The sequence below is a fragment of the Lissotriton vulgaris genome, chromosome 3_1 (genome assembly GCF_964263255.1).
Source record: "Lissotriton vulgaris chromosome 3_1, aLisVul1.2, whole genome shotgun sequence".
Taxonomy (NCBI): domain Eukaryota; kingdom Metazoa; phylum Chordata; class Amphibia; order Caudata; family Salamandridae; genus Lissotriton; species Lissotriton vulgaris.
In genome coordinates, this window is record NC_141689.1 from 629,187,757 (window position 1) to 629,208,186 (window position 20,430).

Here is a 20,430-nt window from a genome sequence, read left to right on the forward strand (position 1 = left end):
CAGACATACAGGAACACAGCACCACCTAGGAAATGAAAATCTGAAAAATGCAGAGGGATAAAAACGTGGGCTAGAGAGTGACAAACCAGCAGCCAAAAATTGACTGAAGCAATGCAGTGAATGGGCCTTAAATATTCTGTGGGACATTATATGACAAGAACTTCCTTTTGAGAAAGAATACTCTATCTTGCCTCGTTTTGGGTGGCTCCTGAAAATAGGATTTCAGGGACCACCTTGCAATTGGAAAACGAAAGGAGGAACCTCGGCCCTTCCCCCATGTCCATGTACACACTGTTGCTGGGTACAGTCCTTCAGGATGGATAGGGAACATCATGCTGCCGGGTCGCCACAAAACCAATTACATTTAAAGGGGAGTAGACACATTTCCAAAACTCTGTTCGGCAGTATAAACATTCCCAGCCTTGTTGTACTTGATGTATTAGACCCAGCAATGCAAAAACTCAATGAAAGAGCAATAACTGTCGGTCCATCTGTGACCGTGTCCTTAAACAGCTGCCCACAAAGGACTGATTGTGTGTCATTTGTGTGGAACTGCCCACGAGTGACTAACCCTGCGCGAAAAGTGTGATCTCTTTCTAGTGACTGAGCCAGTATTGGAGATGAGTGACACTTGCCCACCTTCTCATAGTCATAGCTGTGTATCCCTACACGTTTTGCCAAAACTGATAATGATGGACAGGAAAGATAATTTCTCCCTCTTACTACTGAAGTTTCAATGTGTAGCAGAAAGATGCTCAGTGGAAGCATACTAAGAAACAAATACTGTTATCTCAGACTCCCTACAGACAGGTACGGAAATGAGGAACGCACAGAGTAAAAACAAAAACAGTGAACACAAATGAAAGTTTGGCAGAATACAAACCACAGTGAGGAGTGGTAGCAAACTACAATGGAGGCCCATCGCAAACGCAGGAAATGCACAAGTCCAATGTAGTGATGTATGCATCGAGTGATGTATGTGTGGCTGAAATGTGTGAATGGAATGTGTGCTAGATTGGATGTTCTGAGGGAATTGTGAACAGGTGGTATTACTGTTAGATACCTTATAGTGGGAGAACAGGTTCTGTCCAACATGCTTGATTACTCAAGGGGGCACCCTGACTTATCTAACCGTGCCCCGATAAATGCAGGTTTAATCAGAAAAACCAGGCAAGCTTTAGGATGGCTTTTGTTAACCCTTTCAATGCTAGGCAGTGTCCCACGCCATTGCTAAGACTTTTTTGGCTATTTGGGGAAGTACATACTTAGGCCTCTATAACATTTTGTTTAGATAAGCTATCTACACCAAATTTGCACCCCTTTTTCACAACATCCTGGGGATTCCTGAGGTACCCAGGGGTTAATGAATCTCCTGGAGGGGACCAAGTAAATTGCCAAAATATACATTCTAAATGTAATTTATATTTAGAATATAAATATTTATAAATAAATATAATAAAATATATATTTTGCGTTTTTTGGGAAAATATGAAAGAAATGCTCTGGATAAAAGTGTCAGTTTTTTTCCTCATACAAATGGCATCAACAAATGGTTTACTGTGCTAAAGTCACCTCCTTCCCAGCTTTCAAAGACACGCACCTAATATTTGACCACAGTTTCTGCATCTTTCAAAGAGGTACACCATTTTTTTCTATTTTTTGTGCGTTCAACCTACTCTCTAGTTTGTGGTGCAAACCAGTCTAAAACCCATGGGTGATCCAGGAAAGCTATAGACAACATTCTGAATTCAGCAAGGGGCCATATGTGTAGATCCCTTAAGGTTTTCCAAAAGAAACAAACCATTGAAATAAAGAAATATTGAAAACAAATCATACAAAAAGAGGCATTTGTGACATTTCTTTCATTTGTAACGTTTTGTCATGATGGCCGATTTACAAAAGCTATGTACCATTACATTTGCCAAGTTGTGGGGCTATATAGAGTTTATAGGTTGTCCAAGAACCCAAGGTAACCAGAGCCAACAACTGAGCTGTGCCGTATTATGTTTTTTCATTGCGTTCTGAATATGGTGAAATATGTAGAGTGAAAAATAGGTATTAAAGTAACCTATGTATTTCTGAAATGAAAACAAGATATGGAGTTTAGAAGCAGTGGTTATCTGTACATCTCTGATTTTGTGGGTACCCACATGAGCATTTGATTGAAATGATATTTCTTAAAATGTCTTTTTCATACACCCTGAATTACATTTGGAAGGCACAAATGTAGCGATATCCAATTGGTAATAATCAAATATCCTACTAATCTATGCTCCCACATGTCTTCTGATAAAAATGGTACCTCACTTGTGTGGGTAGGCCTAGTGCCCACTACAGGAAAATGACCCAATACACAAAATGGACACTTCACATTTTTCCACTCAACATGGACTAGTTTTTTGTAAAGCAGGTAGCTGTAGATTTTGGGCCCTCTCTTAGCCGGCACCTAGGGAATCCTAGCAAACCTGTAAATTGTATGCTGACTACACATGCGGTCGGTTATCATACCGCTGCTGAGAATTGTGTTATCTATAGACATCTCATAACCATTGGATCTGAATTTTATGATCTCTTAAGAAATACGCGGTATGCCATACGTTCAAGCCCTGAAGAAGAAACAATATTTATTTATTTATTTATTTATTTAGTGTACTTGTAGAGCGCGATCCTGTCACCCAGAGGGCATCCTGGCGCTTTGAACTTCAGGCGGTTGCACTTTTCACTGCTCAAGCAATTTTAGGAAAGAGATGCGTTTTTAACGCTTTCCTGAACGGCAAGTAATCCCTGTGGTGTCTCAAAGAGAGAGGCAGGGAGTTCCAAAGTTTGGCCGCTGCAACACTGAATGAGCGGCCACCCATCCTAACTCTCTGAAACCTCGGGACTACAAGTAACTGTGCTGAAGAGGAGCGGAGGGGCCGCGATGCAGAGTACCAAGCAAACATATTCTGCAAGGGTACTGGGCCCTGTTGGTGTGCTGCCTTAAACACCAAGCACGCGGCTTTGTACAGCACTCGCAGATGTACCGGGAGCCAATGTAGGTCTCTTAAAGCTAGAGTGGAAGAGCTAGACCTAGGGCGGTAAAGAGCCAACTTGGCGGCCATATTCTGCACCCGTTGTAACTTCCCCAGCAGATTTTTTGGGGCCTCCAGAAGTAGCGCATTGCAATAGTCTAAACGACTTAGTATGGTACCGTGAACTACTTCCGGCCTGGCCTGGGGGGGGAGGAGGGGCAGAACTTTACGCAACATGCGTAACAGCATCATGCACGTAGAAGTGGTTTTATTGACGTACATGTCAAGCTGTAAGTTTGGGCCGAAGATCACCCCCAAGTTACGAGCTGATTCCGCCGCCGACACTGGCTCAGGAAAAGTATCAGGCCAAAAGTTATCTGGGAGTGCCCTCGGGATCCGGTCTATGGAACAATAGAGCACCTCCGTCTTTGAGCTGTTAAACTGTAAAGAGTTGGCCCGTAGCCAGTCCGCTGTGTGGCCATACAGCTGTGGAATGTCTCCAGCGGGACAGCATTATTTCCTTCCAAGGAAAAGACCAGCTGGGTGTCGTCGGCGTAGTTAAAAACCGAGACACCAAAAGATTTTATGAGCTGGACCAAGGGGCGAAGGTACAAATTAAAAAGTATAGGGCTGATGGCCGAGCCCTGTGGGACCCCCTGACCTACGTTCCTTGGCTTAGAAGAAAATGGAGGAAGCGAGACCAATTGTTGCCGGCTGCCAAGATAGGATATCAGCCAGTCTCTCGCGCCCTCTGTGACCCCACACTCCTCTAGTCTCCTGATAAGGGTCCGATGGCAAACCGTATCGAACGCGGCCGACATGTCGAGCAGCACTAAAAAGGCTGCCCGACCACTGTTGACACGCGAACGAAGATTGTCCAATACGGTTACCAGTGCGGATTCCGTCCCGTGCCCGGTGCGGAAGCCAAACTGTGCCTCATCGAACCACCCGATGTTCTCCAGGAAGCCTGAGAGTGAGCGGGTCACCCATTTTCCATGATCTTAATAGGAAACGGGAGCAGAGAGATTGGCCTATAGTTGGAAAGGCAGGCAGGGTCCAACGTTGGTTTCTTGAGCAGAGGTGATACTACTGCTAGCTTCCAGCACTTGGGGACAGATGCCAGCTCCAAGGACTGGAGACAGATGGAGTACAGAGGCTGAAAAAGTTCCGCGTGGAGGACCTTCCAGAATTTAGGAGGCAGTGGGTCGAGCGGAGAGCCCGACGACACCGTATGTGCCAGGCTGCAGAATTCCTCAAAGGAGGGGCAGGGAAAGAGTCTCAGTTGGGGTCGAATGGAGAAAGTATCCGGAGCTCCCAAACCAAGGACTGGGTCGATCTGCTGGGGTCGACTGGGTGGCCCGACCGGAGCTCCCAGACTGGGGCCAGAGGCATCCGTCTGGGGTCGACTGGGCGGGTCAGCCGGAGCTCCCAGGTCGAGAGTTACCAATGTGAGGACTGCAACCGTCGGCTGGGGTCGATTGGGTGACCCGTTCAGAGCTCCCAAGCCAGGGCTAGGGCCAGCTGGCTGGGGTCGACTGAGCGGGCTAGCCAGAGCTCCCAAGCCGCGAGCAGGGGGCAAAGGATTTTTAAAACCCTCTAAGATCTTTGCAGTCTTCTCCTCAAAAGCACTCGCCAGGGAATTGAACATTGGACACGAAACGCGTTGGCTATGACATGTTGAATGTAAAGAAAATCTACTTGTGAAAAATAAAGAAGAACATTTCACGAAGAAACATACACCCTGGAATTGGACACTTTCTTTAGGAGCTATTGTTGTTGCAAATTGATATGCCACGCTGATACCAATGTACATAGTGCTGAAACTTACTGTATTGAATCCTAGCAAACCTGTAACATTTTTAAAACTAGACACATAGGGGAATCCAGGATGTGGTGACTTGCCTGGCTCTCACTAGGTTGTTTTACCCAGAATCCCTTGCATACCTCAAATTTTGACTAAAACAACACATTTTCCTCATATTTCTGTTAAGGAACGTTCTGGAAACTGCTGGGACCCACTAATGTCTTTCTTCCCAGCGTTCCCCTAAGTCTTCTCATAAAAATAGTACTTCACTTGTGTGGGTAGGCCTAGTGCCAGCGACAGGAAACGGCCCAAAACACAACATGGATATATACATTTTTTCCACTCACAAATGACCCTTTCTTTGCCACGTGGGTAGCTTTGAATTTTGGGCTCTAGCTCAGCCGGCACCTAGGGAAACCTAGCAAACCTGTACATGTTTGAAAACTTAACAACTAGGTGAATATCCAGGATGGGGTAGCTTGCATGGCTCTCACCAGGTTATTTTACCCAGAATCGCATGCAATTCTCAAACTTTGACAAAAAAAACACATTTTCCTCACATTTCTGTGATGGAAAGTTCTGGAATCTGCTGGGAGACACAACTTCCTTCCACCCAGCATTCCCCTAAGCCTTCTGATAAAAAGGGTTTCTCACTTGTGTTCTTAGGCCTAGTGCCCGCACCAGGAAAGGCCCCAAAATACAATGTGGAGACATCAACATTTCGTGTCTCAAATATGCGTCAGTGAGCCCCGGAGAGCAGCCCTTGGAGGGGTGGGGGAGGCCGTCCCATTGTCCCCCCAGAAAACCTCCTGGTGGGAGCTGCAGGCACTCACTGCACCCGCCTGCAAGGGGATCTCTAATCCCCTTTAAAAGTGCAGGCGGCACCTTTTATGTGAAAACACGGAGCGGCCTCAAAGCAGCCTCTCAGTTTTTCACATGAATGGGCTGACCCCAAGGCAGCGGAGTTCACGGCTGCCCTGAGGGCAGCGCATTCCATGTGATAAGGCACACTGTCCCTGTTTGTGCCTGGCGCACTTGTTTTAAGGTGCGCTGGGGCGCAAACAGGGAAAGTGCGCCCTATACATAATAGGGCCCCTAATTGGTATTGTTGTGGGGCTGCATAATTCTACTGAAGTTTACATAGGGCATATGTGGTCACTTGTGTTTTGGCTTTCACCTTGGCCTGGTGTGTATTTGCTTACCCTGTGTCGCATAACCATGCCCCTAGATAATTGTAGATTCTTACTGTTCCTATCATCCGGTTTCCCAGCCTCCATCTAAGGAAAGTATTTCTTACGTGTTTCCCAAACACTACTAGTTTGGTCTTACTTGCATTAGCTGCTAGCTCATTGTCCTTATTATATAAGTTCAAGGCATCCAGATTCTTTGTAAACCTACTCTGGTATGGTCAAAAATCACCAGGTCATCCGCGTACTGGATTAGGTGCAATCTGTGAGCCCCTATTTTTGGAGTAACCAATGTTGCACCTTAAAGGACCTTGCCTAGATCTGCTATATAAAGGCTAAAAAACATCGGGCTAGGACACAGCGGTCTCAGGCCCTGGTCCATGTCCAGCCTTTTGGAGACTGTCTCCCCAGTCAGTTTTATCCTCACCCAGGGGTTACTATATAGTGAGACGATAGCCTTTAGATGGCTATCTGGGATATTCCAGGACCTTCAGTTTTTTCCACAGCTTGTTTCTGGAGACACCATTAAATCCACAAAGCCATGTTTAAATCATGTGCCCGCATCACTACAGTACACATGCACACAGCAGAATCAACGTTGGAAACTGTAAAATTGCATTTTGTGGAGCTCAACTTTCCTGCATCATGAGAATTATTTAGAGATTTGTATAGCACGAACTCGACCCAAAGATATCAGGTATCAGAGCTCTTTACATGAGCACCAGTTTCGTTACAGATGGACACATTCATTTTTGTAAGGCTGGGGAGAGTAAGTGATTTGCCCAGAATGACAGGAAGTTGAGCGTCCCTGCCGAGACACGAACCCGGTTCCCCAGCTTCGAATTCGACCGCTCTAGACGTAAGGCTACATCTTCTCCCCTTTAATGTGAATTATTGTGGAAGATGCCCACAGTAATCTGTTCTCAGACTTGTAACCAAATTTCAAAGTTTAATCCAAGGTGAGAAATATGTTTCTTTCTCGTTATTCTTGATCAACTTTGTCTGGATAAGCTATCACATATTACTAATGAATGCTTTATTGTTTCTTTGTATGCACGGTTTGGAAATGCAAAATGCTTTACAAGGGTATATCTGCCCATGCTTAGTAATGACCTGATAGACAGGCAGTAGCCGAGGCTGGCTTAAGATGTCCTTTTAGATGGAATATTAGCTTCACGCTCAAAGAATTTTTTTTCCTCAGATTGGTTATTGTATTGTGCTGTCACAGTTCTGGTGGAGAATATCAGGCACACAGTCGACACTTCCAGTCGGATCTGCGGCTGCCAACTCGTGGTGTTTCCATTATAGACACCAAATGGAGAGATATTTCCGTATATTTCCAACATCTGCTTGTGGACCCAATTTGGCTGCATGGGTGAGAGGCCATGCGTAACCCTACTAATTCTTTAAGCGAAACGCAGGCAAAGTTTGTGGTCAGATGATAGAGGTTAACACATTAAAAAACTGCAGCCAGGTTGGCAGAAGGACAAAAAAAGGCTGCTACTGTTTCCCTTCCCCATTACCATGAATGAGTAAAGGTGCCGACTAAAGTGACAGGTTGGGTATCATAAGGTGTATGTGTGAGTCTAAAAGAAGTTGGTTTCTTCCCAGGTACACAAAGGACAGGCCCTTCAGGTGTGAAATTCGGATAGAGGCAAAAGGCAGGTGTGATTGAGAACCTACTCCTTACCAAGGTTATTTTACAGGCAAAAGGAAACAGGTCAACTGTGCCAGGTTCCTCCCTTATAAGATGTGAATGTTTGTGTGAGTGCGGATAGGAGAGTTATTGCTTTGGAAAATTCCCCAGGTGAGGTGTGAAGCCGAGTGTGTGGCAAGACCCAGTCAGGGGTAGGTAACAGTAAGTTAGATGAATGCTGTCTCGTGATTTGTTGCTTGAGTTTGGAATACATGTTTGTGGTTGGAAGAATGGCACAAGCTCATGATAAGGGATGCAAATTTGCAATTTCTTTGGAAAATTTCCAATGGTTCTTTGGAAAGGAAACATTGAATCATTTACAAAACTGTACGAATGAGAGAAAGAAATCGCCCCAACCTGTGGAGGAGGCACTTAATGAAAGGAAGGAAGGAGCGATGGAAAAAGAGAACAAGAGTAGGATAAAGGGACAGGTGTGTAAGGTGTTGGATGATATGAGAAAATAGGCATTACAGAAGCAAAAGGAATATTGGCAAGATAATGTTGCAAAAGAGACTAGGCTATATCGCTTGTGGTTCCTTTAGCCCTGTTGGAACCGGAGGATTATGAAGATTGTCTTATGGAATATTTATTTAATGTTTGCCCGTCTCCCCTATATGTGCCCAGGAAGCAACTTGAAAAGTTACCAGAGAAGTGAAAACTCTTGGAGTTTTATGTCACGTCAAGAGAAAAAGCTGGCATGGGATGCTTGAGTGGAAGTGAACTGATCAAACAGATAGAAGCGAGTGTATGCGCAAGGGTAGCGTACTGCTAAGTTGTTAGGGTGGCAGGTGAAATTGGAGTGGATTTGAAGAAAGAATACATTTGGCAAACACATTGCATTTGAATGACATGGAATTAGAGAAACACATTTTGATGGCACTGCAGCACTAGTTTCAGGATTTGTTAGAAAATATAAGGCAATAGATTAATATTAAAGCATTGATGAAACAGTGGATCAAAGAGGCACCTGAAGAGGGGAATAGCACACAACAATGAGAATGATATCTCAGAGCTTCAACTACTTCCTAGTGTTGAGCTAGTATACCCGTTAAGAAGGTTCCAGGACAAGATGGGTAGCCAGAGCATGTTCATACTACCTAGACTACCTAAGGTCTTTCATATCCAAATCTGCAGACAGCTTCTGAGAAGTGATACAAGTAAAACTAATAATATAATTGTCAAAATTATGGGAAGATGTGGATGTGCATTGTGATACCTAAGAATCTGTGGGACGTCTGTAAGGTGGCAGTTAGATGGCCGGTGGCAGAACCTACATGGGTAGCCCCAAAATAAGAGTCTTCGCCGACAGTGATGGACAAATACAAGGTGGTAATGGGGTATACAAGACCTCAGTGCAACATGTAAGTTTGTCTAAGATTATGCACAAATCACAAGCCAAAGATAAGTTGTACAAACAGCATAGTGGAACAGAAGATGATACCCAGTGCAGGATGCCAGCAGTAGATAACGATAATCTGATGATGATGATGCAACCCAAATTTTTCCAACAAAGTCTACCGGCCCCACAAGCAGTAGGGATACAGGGACTATCGAGCGGGCCGGGAGAAAGGGTCAGTTGACATGGAAATTAACATAATGCTTGCTTTATCAACGTAAGGCTTGCTTTAAGTGCGGAAAGCTTGGACCTAGAAGGAAAAGTCTCCCACAATATGAAAGGGAGGAGGGCCGGGAGGAGAATCACATGTTCACCCCACTCCTTGGGGGATATTAACTACCCCAGACCATCTTATTGCTCCTGCCCTCTCAGTTGTGTCGCCACCTCAGTGTTAGCTGTTAAATCCTTCCCGACCATGCCGCCTCTTAACCCGCCAATGTCTGTATTGGGTGAGCCAGTGTTTGTGATGAGCGATGCCTTTCCCAATTTTGCTGCACCGACAGTGGTTCCAACAGGTTCTAGAACAACACTATTGGGCTGCCCAGGAGGGGATAAAAGCTTGTAGGCTCCTATGCTTTTAGTTGCTCAGAAAAGTCCTTGCATACAGAGTAAGGTAAATTAACACATTGTGAATTTCTTAGATGATACTGGAGCCGCTCCATCTGCCATGAGACCAACATAAGTTTCTCAATTAATATCTCTGGACAAATGGTGAAAGCAGTTGTCATTTCAAATTCTGTCATTCTATTACGGAACAATATGACAATTGATCAGTCATACCAGTTCTTTGAATCTGCTGGCGAAATTATGTAAATTAAATTGTATTGAATCCATGATGGTGTGTTTGTACAGACAGGAGACCCTGATGCACATTTTAAAGTGATGTCTATGTTGAAAATGATAAATCTTCTTTCTCATAGGTAATGTGAGAATCCTGAAGATTTGCCAGTGAAATGTTGGGCACGAAAGGGAGAGATAGCAAAGATGTAAGGTTCTTTGTCAATACAGTTGAAATTGAAAGAGGTTGGCCAGAATTCCCCAGTATAAACTGTCTCAGGAAGTGGAAGAAGGGATTCAGCTAGTGTTTTGAGACCAAATGCGGAAGGGCATTATTAAAAGGAAAAAGTCAAGCCTCCGCAACACACCCCCATGTCCCAATTCGAAAGGAGGAAGAATGACCCAGGATTTAAGAGTTATCAGTCATATAACATTTCCCAATTTTCCTGGTGTGCCTAATCCTACTGTGATCAGGTCCCAGCAGTTTACAGTTGTTGATTTATGTTCAACATTATTTGTCAAAACCGTACATGTGGACGGTCAATCCTTACATGCTTCCAGCTTTAAAACAATGGCATTCTGTTGGACAAGGCATTTTCAAGGCTAAACAGAACCATCTTCTTCTATATAATGTTTTGGAATCCCAGAAGTTTGCACATGGGTGTGGGCTGGCCCAACGCATTGATGATTTGTTTTTCGCCTCCCTTACCTAATAGGGATTCGTGTAAATGGGACATTATTCCATTGATGAGTCATTTGGTCTGTGGTAGATACAATTTCTCCATCTCGAAGTTACAGTGTAGTCAGAAGAAAGTGATTTATTTGGAACACAAGTTAGAGAAAGGAATGCAAAGATCGTTGCAGGACAGGGCATCAATTGTCATGCAGATGGTAGCACGCCCTATCCAAAGAGAAGTAGGGGGTTTCTTGGAATGGTTGGGTACTGTAGGTAGTGGATACCACATTTTTCTCTCATGGCCCAACCTTTTACAACAATGCACCCGACACCTTGTCCTGGTCAAGTGATTGCCAGAAAGCATTCTTTGGATTAAAACATTCCCTGTTCTCTTCCCAAGCCTTAGTAAGGCCTGATTATAAAACAGAATTTTCCCTATAGTGTACAGAAAGGGAAGGATGCTCATTGTCTGCACTGACACAATGTCAAGGTGATCAACAATGCCCAGTCATGTTGGGCCTAGTTGCAACAGAGCTTCACTGGTGTCTGGTGAGCCATTGTGGCTGAAGCAGTGGAGACTGAATAGTCAATCTTAATAAAGCTGACACTGTATGTGTCCCATGAAATGTTGCTTACCATATGTAAAACTTAGCATTTGACTGATGCACAATTGACTTGAAATTAAGTAATATTTTTTTCCATACTTATTATACAATAATTATTATACTGTTTTTTGATTATTGTTGTGCTATTATCTTTACCCTCTAGCAGATGTAGGAAGAAGAAAAAAGAAGAAGCCAACGATTGTCTTGAAATAATGGATCTGTGTACCAAGCCGCGGCCGACCGTTAAGGATGAACCCTGAAAAATTGTGATTATGTGTTATTCTTAGATGGCTCCTGTTTGAGGAAGCACTGCTGGAACTTTAAGAGCTGCATATGCCGTTTATACAAATGTAAAGATTATTGAACCTTCTTCTTTCGCAAATGTACAATCTGCACAGAACACTTAACTGATAGCTCTCATGAGGGCCTGCTATCAGGTCAAAAGTCTTAATGTAACCATTTTTACTGATTCACTTTTATATTTTTGGAGTTGTTAATGATTTTGGCTAGTTATGATCACAGAGAGGGTTCATGAAATCTTCTGATACACCAATACGCAATGGCCTCAGCCCATAGAGCTGTAGTGAAGTGTGCAGCACATCAGAAGAATCAGATGAAATTCAAAAGGTAATAAGTTTGCAAATAGTGTGACTCGCATCATGCACTGAATCCCACTGAGGGGCAAGTTGTATTATTTGTGTCAGTGACAGACCCCGACATGTATGCACAAAAATTTGAGGCGATCATACATAAAAAAGTAGAGCAGGAGGATGAGTGAATTCGTGAAAAAGGGTTGCAGAGGCAATGAAGTGGAATGTGGGTGGACATGAGAGGAAGGGTGTTACTACGAAATGCCTTATTGACACAAATGACTAAGGAGTTCCATGCGCTCACCCACTAAGGAAGAGATGCAATGGGAGATAGTTGTCAGAAGATATAGTCAAACGAACATTTCTAGAAATTTGCTCAAAATTATTATTCACAATGTTTGGCGTGTCAGCAGAATATGTAGGTAAAAAAACTATGTTTACAGTGAGTCGTTCCCCTCTAGAATATGGACCTTTCAAGAGAATGATTTTTGATTTAATTCGAACTACCCCTGTCAAAGGTACCTCTATGTTCTGATGGTGGGGGTGCACATGTTTTTAATATGGGGGCAGCCTACCAACATGCAGATCTGATGCAATGACTGTGCCACAGCTGTTGTTCTAAGAACCGATTCCATGATATGGTGTCTTAATGTATGCAGCAAGTTGATTAGGGTAGACATTTTAAAAACAAAGTAATGAAAGTGATTTGTGAAGCTGTGGGCAAAGCCTCAAGACTAAACTATGCCTATCATCCTCAATCCTCTAACCTAGTGGATAAACTAAAAACAGTGATAGAGAAAATCGGGTTAAAGAATGTGCATTCAATACTCTGAAATGGCCCGTTCTTCCTCTGGTGCGCATGAAAACACGCTGCTGTTGCACCACGGACTGTGATTTCGCCCGTGGTGCTGCACGCTTATTCCTCACGGACCGTGACACTGCCCACTGCACCTCTCTCTTTTCTTTGGGTTCGTCGGGCGCTGCGGAGTGGACCGCTGTTACTGTTTTAGCGTCACGGTTGCGTCCCGCGGTGCCTGCTCTTTCTGTGTCGTGCACACCGCATACCTACGCGGCGGCATTTGCATGGCAGAAATGATGCAGCTCCGGTTTTGGAACTGTGGCTTCCTATTTTCACATGTTAGGGCACTATATTCTTAGCTTTCTTTCACTGGATATATATTTCCTTCTTTATCTCTTCTTGGGGCCATCTTTGCCTTCCCATGATTCCATAGTCTTCTTCCGAGAAGGCCTTAGGAAGTATCTGCTCAACCTATTCAAGATGACAGCCTTCCTATTTCGTCTAGTATCCTTTTACTTATCCAGGATGGTTGTTACTTACTTCCTATTTTGTCACTTCCTGTTCCTGTTTGTTTACTTCCTATTCATGGGTATTTAAAGGGCTGAATCCTTCATTTCCTTTCGTTGCAACACTCTTTGCTCCTACTGGTGTGTCCTCGCTCCTGTTGGTATCCTGTGCTCCTGCCTGGTGTATCTGTGATCCTGCTGGAGTACCTTGTTCCTGATTATAGTCTTCTTTTCCGGTTTGGATTCCTTGCCTTCTATTTCCACCCTACTGGTAGCTTTTCTCCTTCCTTTTCATTTCTGAAGTCCGCGCTTCCATCAGAGGTTTGTCACTACATAGTTGTTTCCTCTTGGGACTTCTTTTGGAGGGCACAGTCTGCTTTGGCCTTTTTCCTGGTCAGCAACACCCTGGCTACCACAAGGGGTTGCCCTTACGGGCAACCCCTCCCTTACCTCGGACCAGAACCCTCAAGAACCGTAGTCGAGATTTTCTCCAACACGTCAGAACTGGTAAGAACACTACAAGTCGTGACAGCTACACTCCAAATAGAAAAACTGAACTGAGCTCCCATGAAATTCTCATAGGCAGAACAGTAAGAGTGTCTGGTATTTTTACTGCCACATTTATTTTGATATAGGATGACATGGTTTTGGACTATTACAAAGAACTATCTGACGTGGTGAGCTTTAAGTATCACCAGGTCTAGCAAATTGCTCCTTCAACTGCAGTGTGCCATACAGTCCCGGCTTTAGTGTTGGTGGCGCCAAGTGCGACAATGGCTGTTGGCGCCTCCCAATGACCACCTCTGCCACCGATTCCTTCACTACCACCCTTTAACAGTGCCCTTCAAGCCTCCATAATCCCTCTCTCAAAGATGAGTTTAATGAGTTTTATAGTGCTGTCGTCACTCATACCAGTGTAGGGTGTCCAAGCACTTTACATCACACACACTACACAAAGATAATCAATCATAGGTGTGTAAATTAGTGTATAGACAATGTTACATAAGACAGAGGACTACAAGGTGTAAAAGTCATCTGTGACCCATACTGGTAGACAGTAATTGTGCTTGGTCTAGAGAAGCACAAACTCTGAATTTAAAAACTTAACACACTGATTGGGGGTTGTCTTTATTAATCAGAATTGCATCCTATCCAAATGAACCCTTTTTCCAACAATAAGATGATGAAAGACTGGGGGAAAAAATCATAATGCTCTAATCTATACCTTGCAGTTTGCATGAGGCTCTTTGATGATAGTTAATAGCTCACTGTTCTATGTTAGGAATGGACGGTATAAACTGCGAGTAACAAAAGGATCTCTTAGACAAAAGCAGTAACCCACTGACCCATTTGCATTATATGCACTTTGTGGTCTGCATGATACACGTTCGTTGCAGCAGGCATATTAACCCTCTGCGCTACCTTAGGATGAGTTAAAACTTTCACTAGACAAAAGTAAAACTCCAGTCTCTTTCTAGGAAGAATATTAAGCACCGGAGTGACACTTATATTTTTGCCTGACAATTTCTGGAGGCCAGGAACAGGGCAGCAGGTGCTTTTAAAACCATAAAATACTTGCAAACAGGACGCCCCCCCCCCCACCCCCCCCGAAGTCAGCGCCCGGTGTGGTCGCACTGCCCAAGAGTCGGCCCTGGTGCCATAGTTTGGAGCAGTTGTACTAGGTCCTCAAAGAACCATGTAAGCAAAAAATTGTCTGCCGCCCAGGAGGAAAAGGCTGTATCAAGTTCTTTTGGTCATAAACACTGCTGTGAAATGTGAACCTTCTTTGTGAATGACCCTTGCAGTCAGGCATGTTACTGCCTGACTGCAAGGATCACACACAAAGAAGGTAAAGGCACAGAAGGAGAGCAATAGAGATACTGTGCCCACTGAAAAAGACTGCCCTGGTCTGGGTGAAAAGAAGTCACAAATATGGGAAGCTTAGGAGGGCAGCCAAGTCAACTGGAATCAATGGAAAATACCACTGCAGCCTGACTAATGGAGAGAAGATGAAACAAAAACAATGCAAACAGTTGTAGTCGTCATGGGAGCTGCTTTTGCTACTTGCATCAAAGGACAGTTCTTAGCTCTGCTTATGCAAATGATTATTCTGATAGGACATGGTAGGTCCTCCACCCCAGTGATCTTCAGCAGTATTAAGGAGACTGAGGAAAAATAGATGCACCAGAATGAATATCGAGAAAATACTTATGTTTCTATATTTCAGAGTTCTTATTCAATTATGAACACTTCCAATTGTTGTGATATGCCTGCATCACTGAAGGAATGGTTTATATATTCACTGAGTATATTTCTTTGTCTTGCTCCATGTATCTTTCTATACTGACTTACATGCAACTAGTGTTCCCTCAAGGGATGTAGAGTTTAACAAATGTTTTTTTTTTAATGTATTTATTTTTACAGAGTTTTGTATAGCGTGAACTTGATCCGAAGGTATCAGAGCGCTTTACACAAGCACCAGTTGTGTTACATGAGGACACATTCATTTTTGCTAGGTATGGGGAGATGAAATATTTGCCCAGAGTCACAGGATGGCGAGCATCCTTGCCAATACTCCAACCCCGTTCCCCAGATTAGAAGTCGACCGCCCTAGCCGGTAGGCCACATCCTAGAAATGAAAAGTCAGTAAAATTAGTTGATGATGCCTAAAGACACACAGTGTATGTTAAGGAGAAATAGTTTTTGGAAAAATACACTAGACACTACATAAACATATAGGGGAGGGTGTTGTGACTTCACATCTCATAGGATTCTAGTTTCGCTACTAACGCATTCATCTTTAAAGCTTTAGCATTAGAGAGTAGGAACACTTTCCATAGCATTTTCAAGTAAATATTAGCACAGGTGAGAATAGTTGAATGCACATTTTTCTCATGCCTGCAGATTTTATAGTTAAATAGTGATTTACATAGACATGTATCACATTTGTGGGAAGAAGACTTATTTTTTCCCAAGTGGGTGGAGCAGTTCCTGTCAATTGGTTCTGGTGTCACCCCTCATATATAATACTAAACAACTGACAAATACTCATCCTTACCATTAGGGGAGAAGAGGGCATGGGGGAAGATGATATCAACTTATTTTAAGCATTGCTTCCTCCAGTAAATGTTGCTTTACCAATGGCGAGAATATGATACAAGATGTCTTGGTTGATTGAGAGGCTGGCGAATGACATGGCTGCTGCATTTTCCAAAATTACCTAAGAAATGATTTCAATGCTTAGTCTGGTCATACAGAAGGGCTCTTATCCTAGCAAAGGAAGGAGCAGTGAGTTAGGTCATTAACATATAACACGCAGAGAGAGAAAGGGGCACTGCCCGGTTCATGCCTGCCTCAGAGAACCAATCAAACACAAATATTTGCATGCCGCCCTTTTCTGGTGCATCAAAATACTTTTTTTAGGACACCTGTAGGTATTATCAGGCTTACCACCTACTGTTCCACTCCTTCAAGGTAAAACAAGGCAATTCTAAGAATTGGATGAGGAGGCTCACTTACATAATGTGACATGCTTCATCATTTGCCACCTTATACCACCCTGGTAAGGTGGTACAACCAGGGCGGGTTAGACCTCAGGGTAGGTCTGACCTAGGGGAGTTCTTAGAAATTAAGTATTTTTGGGGGATAAAACTTGGATCCAGTTTAAACGGTAAAAAAGCCTTAGACTAATCCACATAGTATCCTTTATTTAGGTGGTATCCCAAGCTTATTTTAAAAATGTAAGGTGTTTTCAGAGGACTTATACGTTACTATGACAATTACTTGCTACTGACTGAACTTGCGAATTTAGTTGAGCCTAGTGGTCTCAGGATTGCATCAGGGCAGAGTTTAAGTATATCCTCACCAACAGGCTAAAAGGAGAAAAAATAAAAATCTGGGCATTATGATGGCAGGGCCGGAGGTGGACTGCATGCATGGCTGGGCTGCCTAGCCTGCGCAATTACGGAAGAGTCGCTGGGACCTCGATCCTACTGAGGCCTGTGTGGGGCCTCTCCAAGACTGAGTCTCTGCTCCTGGCTGGCTGCCGGAGCTGCTGTGACCAAGATGCGGTCGTCTGTGAGCTGAATTGAGGCCCTTGACGCCGGTAGGAGCCTGAGACGGGCTGGGGGTGGAGTGAAAGAGGGGCAAGCATCGGAGCATGGCCTATCGGCTGCCCAGCCCGTGCGCGCTGCAGTGTGGAGGTACCCTCCCGGTGGACAGACGATTCTGATTGCTGGGATGTGACCAATGGGGAAAAGAGGAATGAGGCAGCTGGACAGAAGGAACTGAGGTGATCTGCGGCGTACTTGGGCCTTTGGGCCTCCCAGGGTGTGTGATTCCACTCTTTAATTTGGCCGGAGACTTCCCCCCATGGCATGGGAGGAAGCCGGGGCGGCTGGAGAACGGAGCTGGATTTGAGGGCCGATATGAATACCACGGACTTGTGAGGCCCCTGTGTGGGTGGAGTCACACTGCTGCCGGATTCGGGCTCTGCCTCATTTTACCTTTGCTCCTCCTTATCCTCTGGATTCTCTGGACCCGAGTATGAGAGGGTGAGTTCCAGCGTGAGCCCCCGGGGTGAACGGGCCGGTGTTGCTGGGGGAGCCGCGCCAGGAAGTGAATGCCTTAAGGTCCACCTGTATGGGTGCTGGCCTTGGGAGGGACGACAGACAGCGCCTGGTGCCTCGTCCCCTTTGGAGAGGCCCCCTATTTCCTCCGCCCTCCATCCCTGTGGAAAGCTCAGTGGAATCTGACCTCCAGAAATATATACATTGATCCTCATAGCTGCGTGATGAAGACGAAGATGTGCCCTGCTTGCACCCCATAACTGTGCTGAATCGGTGGCTTGACTCTTCACTTTGCTCATACCTGGCAGACTTTGGGGGTCCCTTCTTCCCTTTGGTGGATAAAGGCTTTGACAGGCATATGGCGTTCTGAGACCTGAATTGGAGACAACAACATTACCAGGATCTCTGGAGGGGTGCCAAGCTGAGTGCAACGTCCTTACCGAGGAGATGTCTAAGGATAAAAACCCTCAACCTCCAGCCATGGGAGTCTGGACCATCAGGTGAGGGTTCTGACACCGCTGCCAGAGGTAGTTCCACAGCCCATACCAGATAATGCTGCCCTGCTTCTGGTGGCCCAATCTTCCCAGGAGGCCTTAGAGGCACGAGTTAGGGAGCTACACATGGAGATCTCCTTGTTACAGTCAGGACCTCCCCAAAGTCACAGAAAGTCACCTCAACTGAAACACGAATCTTGGAATTGAAAGAAACAGTCAGGAAGCAGTGCAGCAAGTTGATGGAGGCCCGCATCACCAACAAAGATGTGGTGTGGAGACTGCCCGGTGCAGAAAATCATTTCAGACAGAACAACCTGAGGTTTGTAGGGTTCCCTGAGGGAGTGGAAGGGCCCAACATGTTGCAGGTCCGTGAAAAGTGGCTACCCACTTTCTGAATTATCAAGACTGAGATGTGACTCTTACTGGCATGATTCTTACTGAAGTGCACAAATGGGGGGAAACATGGTATGAGAACTCCAAAATCGTGTTCTTTTCCGGGAAGTTCAAAAGAAGAGGTTCTCCGTTCACACAGTAAAAGCCATATTGAGGGGGCTCAAGTTACAATATATGCTCATGTTGGCCGCCAAGTTAAAGGTCTTGTTTCAAGGGAAGTCTTTCTTCTTTCAAACAGGGGAGAAAGCCTGGACATTCCTGAAGGAGCATTCCACCCTATTGGGGCGTGGGAAGCAAGAATCCCAATCATGCCCATATGTGGAAGAGGGTGCCATACCGAAGGAGAGATGAAGACCCAGATGAAGTAGACATGGGAGACCGCGCAGAAGGGGCGATACCCATAGCATAGATCGCATCCCAGGGAGCACCTAGAAGCTTCCTCTGATGGCCACCAAAATGTGGATGCAAAAAAGAGCAGGATTACCGTGGTCAATGGAGAATCTACACATGGCTACACATGGGATGACCAAGACATGGGATCGGAATCCCCTCACCTTGGCTGTAGATAATCTGGATGGGGGGGTCAGAAGTGGCCTCTCTATATGATACAGTCTCTGGACTGGGGACAATGGATTAGTGGATGGATGACCACTAAACATACGGGCCATCTAGGGGTGACCTTGGTATCTCCACACCCTCCCAGATAGGCGGCTGGAAGACTTCGTACTTAATCAAAATTTAATTTTCTTTTTTCTCTTATTCCATACAGTGTTGTAGTGTACAGGTGTTGTTGCCGCGAACTGGTGTTACAGTGTTTGAAGGGTTAAGTGAGGCATGGGGGGTGGGCTACAGACCTCTCTATTTTCCTGTCAAGTACTTTTAGTTGAGTTATGGGGATGCACACTCACAGGGGTTCTGGTGGGGTGGAGCGGGAGAAGGGTGGGACACACTACAGCAGTTTTTCGTATTAAACAGTTTTCAAGGGGGTGGACTAAGCCAAACATGTCATTGAATAGCTTGGATAGGGATGATAAGCAAAGCGTTACACATTTACTGGAGCAATGCCTGCTATGCATGTCGTAGTACATGGCCTGGTTGCTGACCGACTGTAGGTATCCCCCCACTTGATTCCAGGGCCACCTGGATCGTCTCGTGGAATGTGAATGGCCTGGGAGATAAGATCAATAAGAGATTGGTGGCCTACTTATGTTCAGAGAGTGCACCCAGAGGTGGTGTTTTTATAAGCAACCCATCTCAAACGGATGCAGTGCAGATTCCTGGGCAGAGGGGCCTCAACAGTTCTAGCCCACACCAGATACACTTCGGGATAACAAGGGGTGTCCATATTAATCAGGAAAAGCCCTCCCTTCCAGGTAGCAAAGAGGTGGATAGACCCCACTGGCAGATAAGAGGGAGATCAGGGGCTCAGGGAACGGTTAAATATCACCCTCATTAGTGTATATGCCTCACCTAGGATACAGGCTGCCAAGCTGGTAAAACTCTCCAAGCTGCTGTTTGAGGCCAATTCCTCCGTGCATATCATGAGTGGGGATTTTAATGATATGAGGTCAACGGAGGCAGATAGGACTGGGCCACCGGGCAAACCCACTCTTTCTACTCTGTTCGCACATTTTACTCGCACCTAGGACCCCACAGATCTATGGAGACGAGCGCACCACAATGAGCATCGCTATTCATATTTCTCTGGAACACACTGAGTGTTTTTACATTTAGACCACATATTTGTGTCTGCTGGGGAAGTAGAGGCCATTATTCAGGCAGAGTACCTTACTGGGCGGTTCTCTGATCACTCTCTCCTCTTGGTGAGACTGGGTGGTAGGGGACCTAGAGACAGTATGAGCTGGAAACTGAATGTGCAGGATATGCGAGAGCGGGAGGTGGCCATAGGGCCATGGGTGGACTCTGAG

General features: G+C 45.0%; 1 protein-coding gene across 1 annotated transcript in view; it reads right to left on the reverse strand.

Annotated features, from left to right (window-relative positions):
* KIAA0825 (KIAA0825 ortholog) overlaps window positions 1-20,430 on the reverse strand; it is a 2,177,598-nt gene that overhangs the window by 1,133,446 nt on the left and 1,023,722 nt on the right. The window lies entirely within an intron of this gene.